Here is a 13546-nt window from a genome sequence, read left to right as displayed (position 1 = left end):
TAATAAATTGCTGTTACAAAGTTATATCAAAAAGTTTAGCAATGTGGTAAATTCAAATATTGTTAAATTTCGCAAACTTCTGCAGTATTGACAGCACAATTTTGCTTATTGCTGAAGTCTTCTTCGTTCGCCTTGCTTTGCTCCCTTTTTCAGGATTGATGCCGAAAAATGCACTAGAACGGTCAATAATATATAAGCAATTGACGTTTAAAAACATTCTCATCAATAAATATCATTAACATAAAATACTATGTAAACCTTAGACAAATTAAACACATTTAATTAAACATAATATAAGCATTACATACCGTTGACAAAATTCTAATATTGATGAAGCTTCTTTTGGATATGGTATATTGAAAATATAAAAACTCGCAAATAAACAACAAAATGACTTGATGAAATTATTCAATCCATCAACTACAACAATGCAATCAATTACCAGCATGAATCGATTTGCTGTAAATAGCGAATTCCCTAAAAAAAAGAATGCAAGTTAACCTAACAAAAATCCATTTTAAATATATATAAATAAAAATGATCAAGCTCATACCTTTTTTTTTTAAAATTATTTTCAAAATCTTAAAACATATTAGAACTTGTAATTCAACATACCATAAACACATAGATGAGGAGAATTTGATCTTGGCACCAATTCTGTTTGATCCATTGTCTCCTAAACATATTTTTTTTACTACTAAATATCTTTTAGTAACTACATTGCATGTTATTATAAAATGAGTGAAACACAATTAATTGCTTGAAAATATGTATTGGGTATATCTTAAATCAATGATTACTATCTTTAACATACACACACAAGCATAAAGAGTGCGTCAAGTTTTTCATTAAACAAACTAATCAAAGCCATAAGAAGACCGGGAGCCACAGGTAAATCTGACAAAGTTTCATGTTTTGCTTTATCTAAATTTTCTATCACCTTCTTTACTTTAAGGTCTGCTATTCCAAAACTATGCAAAAATAAAATTAATTTTTCATCATATAATGCTTTCATCAAAAGTTCACCAGCATTCACTCCACCCATCAAAACATCAAAGTGATGTAGCAAACCATCAACCTAAATTAAAAAACCAATTTAAATATATATATATGTATATATATTTTATCAACAAATCATTCAATAACATCTTTTCATTTATTTCAGTTCGTTGCAAATAGTATTCGAGTTCTTCAGGACTGTTTGAAACACTGAGAACTGGATCTCGGTTCAAGCAACCACAACTATCAGTTTTTCTTTTTATAACATCTACTGATAATTGTTCCTTTTGGGATTCCATATTTAAAACACTCATTAATGGTGGAACACGGTTTAGCCGCTGCAGATAGTCATAACGGTTTACTAGTTGTAACGTTAAACTGTCATGACCGCTACCAACCACTGTAGTACCATACTAATCTTTAAACGATTTAGGATATTTGGCAACCATAGAAGATGCAATTACATCTAAATGTTTTTTTAATGGCTTTGGGCTAACAGCAAGGACATCATTCATAATAATCCTTATAATTGCACACCGATGTGCTATTAAAGGTCTTTCTCCAGCTGCTAATATATCTTGTACCTCTTTAGACATTTTGGCCCAAGGTAAAACAAATGTCAAATACCAATCAGCAGCACTTACATGTTTAATCTTCATTACTAGACAAAATTGAAACAATATTTAAAATAGAGCAATTAAATATATAAAGAACACTAACTAAATATTTTTTCAATTACTATGTTTTATTAACAACTTTTTCTTATAACTTACTCGAATTAGTTGAGTTATTTTTCACTTCAACTGTGGGCACCATTTGTATGCTGGATTGTGTGGCCACAATAAAATTTATAGAGTTTTGGGATTGTTCTGCATAAAATTTTATTAATATTATAAATAAAAATGTATATGATAATAAAAGTCATATTTATTTTGAGTATCATAAATCTTTTTTACCAGAGCTTTCCTTTGCCCAAGATTCAAGGAGTTTGCGTTGTTGGATGGGTTTTAGCAAAACCAAATCATCAACTTTAGCCAGGTAGAGATCTGTTTCATTTTCAGTACCTATTTCCCATAAGTTTTTCACAACCTGGTTTAAAACACATCCGTCAATATTTGGCAGTGTTCTTAAAATATTACTTTTAATAACCTCGATTATCTAAAAAAAATGTGTATATATCAAGAGTATCATAATAAAAGTACAGAGTTTGATGTCGTTATTAAATTTAAAAGATTACAACTAATTAAATTTAAAAAACATATAAACATATATTGCTTCCATTTTAAATTATACGAAGCAAAAAAACAAAATATAAAAAAATTTAACAAAATTTTTAGTAAGGCATTATACATATAATTATGCAGCAAAATTCTTAAAAAAGAAAGTTTTCTTGAAACGTTTTTATAATACTCTCTACTGTTGTTTTTGATTGGTTTTTATGACTGGTTCTTTAAATAATATTTCTGAAAAAAACTACACACATTTACTGCATAAATACTATAAATAAAATAGTTTACAAATAAAATCTTTTATCATGATATTGCCAAATAAAATATATAACTTTTAAAATTATTTATGTAAACCGGTAGTTATTCGATGAGCATGACACAGAGTGCTTTAAGGAAATAAAAGAGCGATTGCATTGCTTGTAAGATGGTAGTGGAAGATAGTCTATTAAAGAAGCAATCATTATACAACGAATCTCATTATTTTCTCCACAGACCTCATACATACCAAGCTCATGCACAAATTGTGTGTTCTGCTCATTAATAAGAGCATACTCAATTTCATGTGTATCAAAAAAAAGAAACAAAATTCTTGCAAAAATAGGAAGTTCGTGATCCTTTGCAAAGTCAAAAATCAAGAATAAATCTTTTTTGTAATGGGTATCTTGATAGACAATATGGGTAGAAAATGTATCCGGCAGTTGTCCACATGTAGTTATAATTGCCTCAGATATGGTAGAACTAAAATTTTTGACATTAAATGAAAATGAATTGACCGCATAAATTTTTAACTTGGTATGCTTGAATTATTGTATGATTGCAACAACTGCTGTGTCTCTGTTAAGGTTTTACATACATGCTTGTAATTGTTAAAATTTCTGGCTTATTTTTTAAAGTAAGAATGCTTTTGTTCAAATCTTAAAGTAAAAACTCGCATTAGAGGCCCGTAACATAAAATTAGCTGTGGATAGTGGGACAAATAATGATGTTTTGGTAATAGTTTAGAAGAAGAGAATAATTCTCTACGAGAAGACAAATAAACATTTATTGAAACCTGCAGATAAGCAATATGTTGAATGTCAATTTTAGGTGAACATATAATCTCAACAATTTCTTTCAGTCTTAAATATAATAACCACACAGGATCTTCAAAATCTAGAATGTAAATTTCTATATAAAGGGAAAACAAACGCAAAAACACCCAGTTTTGAACTGCATGACCACTTAACTTTTTAGTACTCGAAGTTTTATTTATCTCACAAGGTTTATCCAAGGCATCTCCTTCAAAATATTTCTGCATGTTAATTCTTCTGTTGATGTTGTTAAATGAAAACCATCGCTTACTAACAAAATATTTAACAAATAGATACATATCTCGTGAAGCAACGCCTTCGAAGATATCATAAGCTAAGCATGGTGGCAAACCTGTAGACACATGAAATCCACATACACCATTAAATGGTGAATTAAATTTTATTCCTTCAAAATTGTTACCATTATTCTGAGCTAATTGAAGCAGGCTATTATTGTGGCTTAATACTGTTCAATCTAGTCCACACAATTGAGGGTTAAAATCAAACTCTGCACGTGTTGCTAAACAGTATCGACAAAAGTGTGAAACTGTGCTAAAATTTTCACAAAAACCTCTTATAGAATGTGATCCTAAATTATCCCCAAGTATGCATAGAAGTTTTGTTTTTATAGATAAACTTTCAGAAAGAGAAACAGAACCAGATATTTCTGCAAATTCAGAAAATATTGGTGCAAATGCTTTGCTGAGGTCAAAGTACTTTAAACCTGCATCTTTACACATAAGTACCAGCTGTAGCTGCTCCGATGCATATCTCTTGTGTGATGGAATATTAGCTAATGTTAAGTAAACTGCAAGTATTTTATGTTTTTTTCTTCCTGATCCAATTGGGTTGACGATTTCAAAAGAACCTTGATATAGAATAAGATAAATTTTATCATTTTCAGACTTTGCAATATCTTGAATTAGGGGATCCACTCAGTAAGTCTGAATATATACCAAAATTTTCCTCATGTTTTACCGAAAACCCAGGTTCATTGCTGTGTTTATTGTACATCATTTTTAACAAGTCCTTTATTGGAACATGATGAACAGTTCCAAATTTTTTATTGGCATCAAAACCTAAAGTAAATTCTATTGGAGATATGTAACTCATGTGTTTATGAAAATAAGCTTTCTTTTTTTTAATAGTACTTAAAGTGTACAAACTGTTTATCTTTATTTGTTCTGACTTTCAGAACAAATAAAGATAAACTGTTTTTTGAAAATTCGGTTAAAACATTTTCACAGATATCGCTGCTTTGATTCGAGATTGCAGAAGTCAGACTTTGAACAGAGAATTGAGTACTCGAATTATTAACTACGGTAAGTTCATCAAAAATAGATTGAACACAAGAAGCTGGAAATATATTTTTTAATTGCAATTTTAAAAATAAGAGAGCTTGATCCTTCAAATATTTTTCAGAAGATATCATCAATACGATTATGAAACTCTTCATTTTCATAGTGCTCTAAAGATCTGCATGAAATGCTTTCTTGTTCAAGGGTGTTAACATCTTTGTTGTTGTTTAAATTAGAAGAATTTAAGCTATGTACAACATACAGTGGCATGATAAAACTTGAATCCCATTGCTTGCGTCGTCTTGTTATATGAGATGCAAATGAATTTTGATTAGTGTAAGAACTTATGCAATTCATGTAAGGACAATGAACGCGGTAAAGTGAATCAAGATGCAATTTAAGATGTAAGATAAACTGAGATAGTCCAGCACATATTTTTCTACATAGTGCATATCACATTTAAAACTTTGGAAAATGTTATTTATTTCTGTTGTTGGTTTATTTTCGATAATACTTTTATTATGTTCCTTTCTTATATGCAATTTGAAAGTTGAACACGTTTTGAAAATAATTCTGCAATTTTGAATGCAACAAGGAAATTGAATATTAGCTAAATTGCGCTGGCTTTGATAATGAGTCATATAACTCAGCAAAGATTTCATTTTATTGCCACAATGATTGCATGCTTTTAAGTCTAATTTAGACATTATCTTTTTTATAAACTATATATGTATATATATATATATATATATATATATATATATATATATATATATATATATATTTATATATATATATATATATATATATATATATATATATATATATATATATATATATATATATATATATATATCCCTGGTAGTATTGCGCCCAACTTGTTTCTCCGCGCAGCGGCCTAGTTCGTCAAGTTTCGTGTTTCAAAGTTATAGAGTTGAGAGAGAGTTATAACCACAATTAAGTAGCCTCCTCATCTGTAGCGGCCATCTGGGCCTTGGGAAGGGGAAATAACAAAAATAACAAACAAAAAAATATATATATGAATATATAAATTATGTTAGTGTATTCTACAAACATAGTGCTCAATGTTCTGAAAAAACAGAGCAATAATAAATTAGTAAAAACACTTATCTAATTTTTGATTTCTTAAGCACTGTGTTTCACCATCGGTAGGTTCATCAGGAACAATGTATGTATATATATATATATATATATATATATATATATATATATATATATATATATATATATATATATATATATATATATATATATATACAGTATTGGACAAAACATTTGCAACCAACATCGAACAATGCTAAAAAGTGTTCCTAATTTTACACGTCTTAAAAACGAAACGAACTATACTACCACAGCAAACAGTTTAGGAGTCTGGGGTCATAGCATGCCATGACGTGAGCAATCAGCTGACAGATTACAGCACACAGGCAGAATTTTGTTGACAAGTGCCATTTTGCAGCGGACAAAACAAGTGCAACTTTTTTGCTGTGTTTCATTTTCTTAAGTCTGGTCCGTGTCAACGTCACGGAAGTTTTTTAATAATTAGAGAAAGTATCCAGAAGTTTCCAGAAGCATGCAGAAGCTTCCAGAAGTTTCCAGAAGAAGCATCTGGAAGCATCCAGTAGCATTCAGAAATATCCAGAAACATTCAGAAGCATCCCAACGCATCCAGAAACTTCCAGAAGAATCGAAAAGAAGCATGTAGAATATTTCAGAGCAGCTTCACATAGCTTCATTTTACTATATAAGAGGCATGTAAATCGACATGTACTTCAGTCAGTATATGGAAGTCAATCAGTCAGTATTATCAAGACCGTTTATCGAAGTGAGTTTTATCAAAGCGTTTTATCGAAGAACATCAATACAAGAAGGGAAATACAACAAGTGTTTCATTACATCAATACAGCCCACATCCAAACAAGACTTTGTCTTACACAGAGCGTTATTGTATCATCACAAGGTAAAGGTAACACGGTAAGCTTTAAGAAGCGTGATTTTTTTTTTTTATTACTTTTATGACTTCAAGTGCAAAAATGGCTCCCGACAGTCTTGCATTGGAACTATGAAAGAAAATCATTAGCGATTACGTAAGTGGAATGTCACAAAAAAGTATTTGTGATAAATATCGCGTGAAAAAATGTACCGTATCAAGACTATGTTATAAATATCGTTCTACGGAGAAGTTGGCAGCAGATAACAGGTAGAAGACCGCGTTCCACCACTTCTATAGAGGATTCTATGATCTTCAGATCCGTCAAGAAAGATCCCTGGATATCATCAGTCGAGATACAAAAGCAATTAGAGCTGCCTGTATTGGACTGAACAATCAGACGACGTGCTGTTGAAGCCGGATTGTTTTCTCGACGCCCAGCAAAGAAACCGCTGCTTTCACTAAAAAACTAGAAGAAACGACTCCTTTTTGCTACATCTCATATTGACTGGAATGTGCAGAAATGGCGAACTGTCCTGTTCAGTGATGAATCAAAGTTCAACATCATTGGGAGCGATGACATTTGCCGTGTACGTCGACCGGCCGGAAAACGCCTCGATTTACGTTACTGCCATAAGATCGTGAAGCATAATGGAGGCAATGTAATGGTCTGGGGGTGTTTTTCTGCTAACGGTCTAAGTCCAATACATCGAAACGATGGAAACATTGGACCGGTTCATGTGTAAAAATATCCTGAAAGATGTTATTTTACCTCAAGCTGAATGGAATATGCCAATAAAATGGGTTTTTCAGCAAGACAACGATCCGAAACACACTGCAAAAGTAGTCAGAAGTGGTTTCAAGACAACCACCTATCGGTGATGGATTGGCAGCCTTAATCTCTGGATCTCAACCCTATCGAGAACCTGTGGGAGATCGTCAACCGCAGAATTAACCGTAAAGGTGTTCGTAATCAGGATTAACTGTTTGAACAAATCCAAAAGGCCTGGGCAGCGACTCCACAAAGTTTCATTGATCACCTGATCGAATCTATGCCTCGAAGATGCAAGGCTGTGATCGACAACAAACGATTCGCCACGAAATATTGATAGCGAAATACAGCTTGGTCAACATTTTGACGAGTTGCACTTGTTTTGTCCAGAAGTAAATCAACTTTTTTTAATACTTTTGATTAATTTATTAATTTTCGTGTACAAATAATGAACTTTGTGATGAATAAAACTTGAAGAACCTTGTCTCTGAACAGTTACATAGTTATTTCTCTAAATTAAAAAAAATGCAGCACTTTTATATAAAGAAACTAATTTAGCATTGTTGCACTCGTTATGTCCGCTGCGGTATATATATATATATATATATATATATATATATATATATATATATATATATATATATATATATATATATATATATATATATATATATATATATATATATAATTATATATACAAAATGTATATACATATAATATAATAATTATTAGGATTTATAATATTTATGGGATTAAAAGGATATAAGGTATGATATAAACCACAACTAGATAACCTAGCTGTGATCTACAGGTTGAAGTCTTCAGCCTAAAGATACCATGGACTTCAGCTATGTCTTAGTAAGATATAGCTGAAGTTAATGATATCTTCAGGTGTTTGATATCAAACACTTTTCATTTACTCAATCTTTATTCTTATATTTGATGTCAAGCACGTTGATATCATATAAGTTATATCATAAAATCCGTGTTATTCACGGTATAGTACCGTGAATTTCACGGTAAAGTTTTACAGTGTACTCAACGATTTTAAAAAAAGTTTTATTTTTTAAACGAATCAGATTGCTACTTTTAATATCGTAAACCATATACCTAATACAAATTTCTCATATCCTGCAAAGTATAAGTTAGGAAAAAGTTCACAGTGAAAGCTATGCTTTGCAACCTCTGCAAAGCATAGTTTTCACTGTGAACTTTTTCCTAATTGTATTTTCTTATATATAATTGCCGATCTTTATATTTTTGTTATATTTTTTACAAAATATAACAAAAATATAACGATCGGCAATTAGTATTAAGCGGGTGTTAGAACTCATAATACCAATAATTATATTTATTTTTTTTACCCCGTCACTTGCAGCACTTGACGGGGTTTAAGTCCGCCTCTGCCTTTAAAGGAAAAGATTAAAATATAAGTAAATTTTCACATTAAAAGTAACAATAACTTTGCACAAGTTTCTGATATGTACAATTTACATAGGTTGGATGAGTTTGGCCTTCAATGTAATCAATGAAAATTTTAGGTAGTGTGTCGAAAAGGTTCAAAAGGACCTAAGAAACGTTGCAGTAGCAACAAAAAAGCTTCACCAACAATACTCGTTTGCTGTGATGCTTTATATATGGGCTTTGAGGCTCATTTGTAACATAAAGATAAAAAGTTTTTTTTCTATATATTTTATTAACATATAGAAAATATATATATATATATATATATATATATATATATATATATATATATATATATATATATATATATATATATATATATATATATATATATATATATATATATATATGTATATATATATATATATATATATATATATATATATATACAGTATCGGACAAAACAAGTGCAACCAAATAATGCTAATTTAGTTTCTTTATATAAAAGTGTAAAGAAATATAGACAAATAACTATGTAACTGTTTAGAAACAAAATTCTTCAAGTTTTATTCATCACAAAGTTCATTATTTGTACACGAAAATTAATAAATTAATTAAAAGTATTTAAAAAAAATTGATTTCCTTCGGGACTAACAAGTGCAACTCGGCAAAATGTTGACCAAGCTGTATTTCGCTATCAATATTTTGTGGCGAATCCTTTGTTGTCGATCACAGCCTTGCATCTTCGAGGCATAGACTCGATCAGGGGATCAATGAAACTTTGTGGAATCGCTGTCCAGGCCTTTTGGATTTGTTCAAACAGTTGATCCTTATTACAAACACCTTCACGATTAATTCTACGGATGACGATCTCCCACAATTTCTCGATAGGGTTGAAATCCGGAGATTGAGGCGGCCAATCCATCACCAATAAATGGTTGTCTTGAAACCACTGCTTGACTACTTTTGCAGTGTGTCTCGGATCGTTGTTTTGCTGAAAAACCCATTTTATTGGCATATTCCATTCAGCATGAGGTAAAATAACATCTTTCAGGATATTTTTACACATGAAACGGTCCATTATTCCATCGTTTCGATGTATTAGATCTAGACCGTTAGCAGAAAAACACCCCAAGACCATTACATTGCCTCCACCATGCTTAACGGTCTTATGGGAGTAACGTAAATCGAGGCGTTTTCCGGCCGGTCGAAGTACACGGCAAACGCCATCGCTCCCAACGATGTTGAACTTTGATTCATCACTGAACAGGGCAGTTCGCCATTTCTGCACTTTCCAGTCAATATGAGATGTAGCAAACAGGAGTCTTTTCTTCTGGTTTTTTTAGTGAAAGCAGCGGTTTCTTTGCTGGGCGTCGAGAAAACAATCCGGCTTCAACAGCACGTCGTCTGATTGTTCAGTCCAATACAGGCAGCTCTAATTGCTTTTGTATCTCGACTGATGATATCCAGGGATCTTTCTTGACGGATCTGAAGATCATAGAATCCTCTATAGAAGTGGTGGAACGCGGTCTTCTACCTGTTATCTGCTGCCAACTTCTCCGTAGAACGATATTTGGAACATAGTCTTGATACGGTACATTTTTTCACGCGATATTTATCACAAATACTTTTTTGTGACATTACACTTACGTAATTGCCAATGATTTTCTTTCTTAGTTCCAATTCAAGACTGTCGGAAGCCATTTTTGCACTTGAAGTCATAAAAGTAATAAAAATAAATAATCACGCTTCTTAAGGCTTACCGTGTTACATTTACCTTGTGATGAAACAATAATGCTCTGTGGAACACAACGTCTTGGTTGGATGTGGATTGTATTGATGTAATGAAACACTTGTTGTATTTCTCTTCTTGTATTTATGTTCTTCGATAAAACGCTTTGATAAAACTCACTTTGATAAACGGTCTTGATAATACTGACTGATTGACTTCCGTTTACTGACTGAAATACATGTCGATTTACATGTCTCTTATATAGTAAAATGAAGCTATGTGAAGCTGTTCTGGAATATTCTACATGCTTCTTTTCGATGCTTCTGGAAGTTTCTGGATGCGTTGGGATGCTTCTGAATGTTTCTGGATCTTTCTGGATGCTACTGGATGCTTCCAGATGCTTCTTCTGGAAACTCCTAGAAGCTTCTGCATGCTTCTGGAAACTTCTGAATACTTTCTTTAATTATTAAAAGACTTCCGTGACGTTGACACGGACCAGACTTAAGAAAATGAAACAAACCAAAAAAGTTGCACTTGTTTTGTCCGCTGCAAAATGGCACTTGTCAACGAAATTCTGCCTGTGTGCTGTTACCTGTCAGCTGATTGCTCATGTCATGGCATGCTATGACCCCAGACTCCTGAACTGTTTGCTGTGGTAGTATAGTTCGTTTCGTTTTTAAGACGTGTAAAATTAGGAACACTTTTTAGCATCGATGTTGGTTGCAATTGTTTTGTCCAATACTGTATATATATATTTGTGTGTGTGTGTGTGTATATATATATATATATATATATATATATATATATATATATATATATATATATATATATATATATATATAAATATATATATATATATAAAGATATATATATATATATATTTATATATATATATAAATATATATATATATATATATATATGTATATATATATATATATATATATATATATATATATATATATATATATATATATATATATATATATACAGTGCTGGTCAAAAAGATCCGACCACTAAGGTTGTTAGACAGAAACGTAATACCACTTCAATTTAATGATAATATGATTGAGTTTAACGCAACAAACAACATTCACATAAGTCATGACACACTTTTGAAGAAACCAACAAAAAGTTCACATCAGAAAAAAGTTTGCAGTACCTCGAATGTCTTCCTCCGGCTTTGAGGATAGCTTCTATTCTTCGAGGCATAGAGGCAACAAGAGAGTCACATTAATCAGGCGTTATTTTTTGGGACCACGCCTCCAGTATAGCCTCTTTCAAAGTTGTCGTCGACGTCGAGTTTGCTTTTGACACTTCTGCTTTTAATTTTACCCAGCAATTTTCAATCGGGTTAAAATCCGGTGACGAGCCATGCCACGGAGCAAGCACATTGATTGAGTTCTCTTGAAACCATGTCTTGACGATCTTTGCCTGATGACATGGCGCGCCGTCATGCAACAGTTGCGCGTTCGAAGCCAAATATGAACTTTTCCTTTATTATTTGCAAATAATAAACAGCTTTGATAGTATCACTTGGCAGCATGAGATGGATTCCCGCTCGATTCCTGGCAGTAATTGCTCGCCAAATCATATATGCAGTGCAATGTTTTACCGCTTGAGCAACATAACGGTCATTGTAGTGTGTCGAACATTCACTTTATGCGTAGCAAATTGTTTCACCTGCAATTCGTCTGAGAACATGACACGCTGTCAGATTGCCACGGTCCAATTTTTATGTGCTTTACAAAATTTGAGGTGGTCACGAATATTTTTCTGAGAGTCGTGGTTTTAATGCAGCGCGATAGGATCGAAGACTAAAGTTGTCCGCAAGACGTTGCCAAACGTTGACTCACATTCACATCAGGAGGCAGTTCATTGAGAATTTATGAAGATAATGCCAGTGGGTCCTTCGTGGCTGCACGGCAGATCATAGCGTCAGTTTTGATGTGGTACATCTCGGTCTGCCACTGGATCTTCCTGCAGGGCTGGTGCCTGTTAACTTGATGTGCGGAATGACCTCGTGAACAGTTGTTTTAGGCATTTGTAAATGTGCAGCAATCGCTAAAACAACTGTTCAGACTTCTCGTCTTCCATCAAGAGTTGCATTTTAGCACGTTTTCCAGGTGATGTTGTCGCCATAGTCGAATGCAAATAATAACTCACATCCACGCATGCGATGGTATATATAACAATGGTACAACTGTTTTGATTGGCTGATAACTAGCCAATCACGCATGCAAAGCGTGATGGTGAACTTCCGAGGAAAGCGCCTACACTACAAGGTACATACTGTATACATAGATAAACAATGCGTGGTCGGATCGTGTCTGTGTGTGTCTGTATGTATATACTTTTTTTGCAGAACACTAATAAATTTTAAATCTTGTAATAAAAATTATGTCATATAATATGTGTGTGTACATTCAATATTGTGTTAAATGAAATTTGATGAAAGTACTGTTACTCATCTTTATATTTGTTTTTGTTTAGCATTTCAAAGCAGTACTACCCCAAGTTTATATGAAAAAAAATTGAAACAAGGCAGTATCTAAGTTATACTGAGTGCCAGTTTTCAAATTTTAAGGTAACAATAAACATTATAAGATGAAAATATTATTAGATGTTCATTGGGTGCAAGTTGCGTCTTTATAAGACAAAGTTTAAAAACTTAATTCGAAAACACATGGAAATCCATAGTTTTTACAAATATACAAAAAATAGCAATTGTACAACATGCTATGTTGCGTCAATCATGTTTAGTGCCTCTAGTCAAATTATCTCTGGTTATGTTTATAAAGCTGACTATTTATGGACAACAAAGATCGAAAGTAGAATACCTAATGTACAATACAATTAATGTCAGGACGATTTGATTCTCTTCACCTTTTTGTTTTATTTATACAATATTTCAAATTGTAGGAACCAAAATTCCTATTAGTTATCATCTAAGCAATCTTTGCAGTGGAAAGGTACCTCAATTTACTAAAGAAAATAATATTTTGTTGCAAAGAAAACAGTATCTTGTTATATAACTGGTAACTCAACCCATTTATTGCAATCTCTTGATGTTGCATTTTATGGACCTCTTTA

Source organism: Hydra vulgaris, chromosome 03 (assembly GCF_038396675.1).
Source record: "Hydra vulgaris chromosome 03, alternate assembly HydraT2T_AEP".
NCBI lineage: Eukaryota > Metazoa > Cnidaria > Hydrozoa > Anthoathecata > Hydridae > Hydra > Hydra vulgaris.
This window is presented reverse-complemented; position numbering follows the sequence as displayed.